The sequence below is a fragment of the Echinops telfairi genome, unplaced genomic scaffold (assembly GCF_000313985.2).
Source record: "Echinops telfairi isolate 266 unplaced genomic scaffold, ASM31398v2 ScPeMD7_20;HRSCAF=75, whole genome shotgun sequence".
NCBI classification, from domain to species: Eukaryota; Metazoa; Chordata; class Mammalia; order Afrosoricida; family Tenrecidae; genus Echinops; species Echinops telfairi.
In genome coordinates this window covers 10,803,812-10,808,147 of record NW_022103917.1, presented here as the reverse complement: position 1 = coordinate 10,808,147, position 4,336 = coordinate 10,803,812, and positions in this window count along the sequence as shown.

Sequence of the window (4,336 nt, the reverse complement as noted above, 5' to 3'; positions counted from 1 at the left end):
GTGTGTGTGTGTGTGTGTGCGTTCTGTGGAGAGAACTGTTCATGCTGACCACTTGGTCATGGAATCCGGATGGCCACGAAAGGGACGTACGTGCACAAACCACCACCGGAGAAAGAGCACAAGTGGCTGTGTGTGTGTGTGTGTGTGTGTGTGTGTGTGTGTGTTCTATCTCCTACCGAACTTTCAGATTATCAACCGAGGGTTTCGCCTTTGGGCTACCAAGGCTCCTTATCTATAAGAAGGGCTGGTTAAATAAAGTAATTTACCGTAATTTAAAGTACAGGAATAATACCATCTAAAGGAAAAAAGTAGTTATATGTGTAACTTGATACTGAACAGCCTCCAAGTTGAAACAAGTGGGGGGCGGGGTGGGGGGGGCAACAAAGTTCCAAACAAACAAAATGGGCTGCTAAGTATATATACATATGTATTGAGACCACTTAAAGTCTGCTTGAGAAAGAGCTGACAGGCGGGTTTCTTGGGGGGCAGGAGAATGAGAGGCATTCCCTCCTTTTCTAATTCAAGTAACACAAAGAAACGTCCCTTGAATTCACATTTACAATTTATCTGGGAAGGGAACTTCTTGACCAGACTGTTCTTGCAAATCACAATTTTACGGACTGGTAAATTGGGCTGGGGTGGTGACTAAGTTTAAGAGCGCATTTTCAAATTATTCACAAATTGGCCAGCCTCGCCACTCTCCTCTGTGTCAGAGGAAATGGACGCACTTCTCACTCACAAATGAGCGAAACGTTCCCAGGCGGAGGTTCCCCTGAGGGATTCGTGTTTATAACCAAACACATGTTTTCAAAGGCAACTGAAACGGCGGCAGAGGAAATTCGACCCTCTGGAGCAATGGCAGCCGAGATAATCGGAAACAGCAGATAATCTGCGCTGCGGAACATGCTGTTTTGAAGTGCACAATCTTATTTTTAGAAGCCGCCGCTCTGGCTTCACAGTCACTGGGTTTGCTGTGGAGGGGAGCCGTCTGAAAGTGGGTTTTGTCTCTCTGGACACACGCCCGCAGAGGTGGCTGAAGACACGGGCCAGAAATCTACCTCCGGCCACAGGAGCCACTGATAACCTCCAACTAGGTCAGCAGGCAATGGCTGCAGACTCGCATTTCCCGGTCGCGACCCCCTTTGGGGGTCAACGACCCCTTCACAGGGAGCACCCCCATCATAACAGCAGCAAAATAACCGTTATGAAGTAGCGATGAAAATAATTTTATGGTTGGGTGGCTCACCACCACGTGAGGACCTGGATGAAAGGGTTGAGGCCTGAGGAGGTGGGGAGTCACTGGTTTAAACCTTCTGCCTTTGCTTGCAGGCCACCTCCCCTGCAACAGCCTTCGGAGAGCATTTCAGCGAAATATCCTTGCAGCCCACAGGTTGGCAGAACAATGCTGACTTGTAAGAGGAGAAGAAATCATTAGCATCCTGTCCATTTACAAAGTAAAAAAAAAAAAAGAAAAGATTAGGGTATTTTTCAATTAATATGTTCCACATGGACAACTCCATTATCCCTGCCCAGTGAATGGTGAGACACCACGTTCTCCAGGTAGACAGTTTAACAAGTAGGCCAGAAGCCTTTGGGAGACAGTGTGGAAAGCCATAAATCATGGATCAGAGGGCTTTTTGTTGCTGGGGTGTGTGTGTGTGTGTGTGTGTGTGTGTGTGTGTGTGTGTGTGTGTGTTTGGGGTGAGGAAGGAGCAGACAGAGAAAGCAAATGCTACCAAAGGAGAAGGAGAAATTCTCTCTCCCGACGGCTCCTTGCCTGGCGTTGTGCTGAACACTGCCCGACAAGCTACCTGGTTCTGTTCGCTCCCCTGACACGAATCTAAGGAAGGAGATGAGCACATGGGGAGCAGCTGCATGGGGCTACAGGAAGACATCAGAAGGACTGGCAGAGTCCCAGCTTGCTGCGACAACGCCATTCACAGAGAACAGGGATGCAGCAGAAGCTGCCAATTTGGGCGAAAGAGGTCAGTTAGCAAGAGTTAGGGAGTTCTATTCTCCACAGGATAATTGGTGGGTCAGGAGGTCCTGATGGGTCACGTGGTGCATGGCGGGCCATAACCTTTTAGCCAGTGAAAGAAACAAACCATCCTTTCTATCCCTCTGGAAATCTTAATTCTCACCATATGTTTTACTAACCATGGCACATTACAGATCATTGGTGTCGTTTTTCTTAAACCCCAGAAAACCGGCGTTTTCATTGTTCTTGCCTTTGTACATTTAACATGTACCCTAGCATTAGAAAAGGTTTGTCTGGGTCCTTAAAATTCATTGACATTAAAAGCTGGTGCCCTCCTAAGGTGGCCCAGAGAGCCATTCATTTTCAACTCACTTAAGGAATTCTGCATTTCAAAAAAAGGCTTCTTTAAAGAAATGCAAATAACCAGTAAAGAACCAATAACCTGTGAAAATGCTCAGCCTCCACATAGTTAAAGAAGGCACTGGTAAACAAGATTATGTTGATTTCACCACAGCAAAAGAATTTCTGTTCTAAAGCCAGTCATCTACCACCATAAACACATACACACACATTAACTGCACAAAACTAGTATCCGCCTTCCTATGTTGGCAAGGGAATGTAGAAACTGGGGGGCATTATCCAGGCACTGATAATGAGGCTTTAAATGCTTGCAACCTTTGGGGGCCAAAGCCCTCTCTTGAGTTTATGCTAACAGTGGAGAAATGATTTAGAAAAGCATAGCAAAAATGGCATCACAACTCAAAGAATGTAATCAATCTTATTAAAGTGCAACAGATCTTTTATCAGACTTTTTCCCCCTAAGTATTTTATATTTTTGCATCCTCCTGGAAATCGTGAGGAACCCAGGTGATGTTGTTTTGTAAGCATTGAGCTACCTAACCACAAGGTTCATGGTTCAAACTCACCAGCTCAACAGTCACTCTGGGAGAAAGACAAGGCTTTTGCTTCCTGTGAAGATTTTAGCCTCAAAACCCTATGTAAATTTGCTGAGTCAGGATTAATGCAATGGCACTGTTGTTGTTTTTTAAGGATTATTATATAAAGGTATTGTTTGTTTTGATTTCTAAATTGGCTTGTTCGATTTCTATTGGCTTGTTCTGAAACCCTAATGAGCAACAGTTAAGTGATTGGCTGAGAACTGAAAGGTCAATGCTTTGAACCCACCAGTGTATCCTTCCATCTTCTTTTGATGTTTCCTACATCATTCAATATTTTGCTCATTAAATCCTTTCTTATGGCAAATATAGCCTTGTGTTTTTTCTTCAAAATTTTCAGCTTGGAATCAACATCTCCCTTTACTGGAAGAATTTGCGTAAAAATAGTATTTCTTTAATAGACATTCTGTAGAATCTGGCCCTGGTGGTGTAGTGGTTATGCGTTGGGTTGCGATTCACATGGTCAGCAGTTTGGAACCACCAGTTCTGAGGGAGAAAGACGGGGCTTTCTACTCCAGGAAACAGTGACAGTCTCAGAAACTCACAGGGGGTCACTATGAGTCAGCATTAACTCCATGGCAGTGAGGTTTGAGGTAGAATTTGGCAGCAATGTCTTCTAGGCTTAGAGTTGTCTTGGTGGGAAGGTTTTTAGTAATAAATTCAGTATGTTTAATAGAGAACTAGACAAGTTATCTATTTCTTCATGGGTGATTGTAGTAGGTTGTACTGGTATCTATGAATGATGTGCTACTTTCATCTGGGACATTGAACTGATAGATGCTGCTGTCTCTATCATATATTCCAGCTTCTTGGATAATTTTCTCAGCATACAGATGGAATAAGTATGTTGAAAGGAAACAACCCTGCTCTAGTCAAACGACTGCCTCTTGGTCTCTGTACCAGTTCTGCATGAGCACAACTCAGTGCTCTGGAATATCCATTCTTGGCAATGTCGTCCATGGTCTGTGAGGTAGTTAGTTTATTGTGCCAACCTGGCCGATAAACACATGTGGGATTCATTGAAGGACAGAGGGATAAATGGCTCCATGAGCCTCACCTTTCTAGTTCTCAGGTCTCTTGCTTTGTGGTGGTCGCACCAGGGTGCAGCTGCCTTAGCAGTGCCCTGCTTCAGCTTGCAAGGCTCACTTCCTGCAAGACACTCCCAAGGAGAAGGCACATGGACCTACCTCGATGCAGCCCTAGGTACTGCAGCAGCCGTGTGGAGACCCCTGCCAGTGCTGAGATGCTTACAAGCTCACTGATTCGGCTTTCCTCCTGCAGTTGGCATCATTGCCTCTGTTTTGTGAGATGGAGGAGGACTTTGTGAATTGGTGTTGGACATATGGGTTAATGTTAGACTTGTGGGCTTCGGCAGCACTGGGTTGGGATGTTTTCTTGCTCC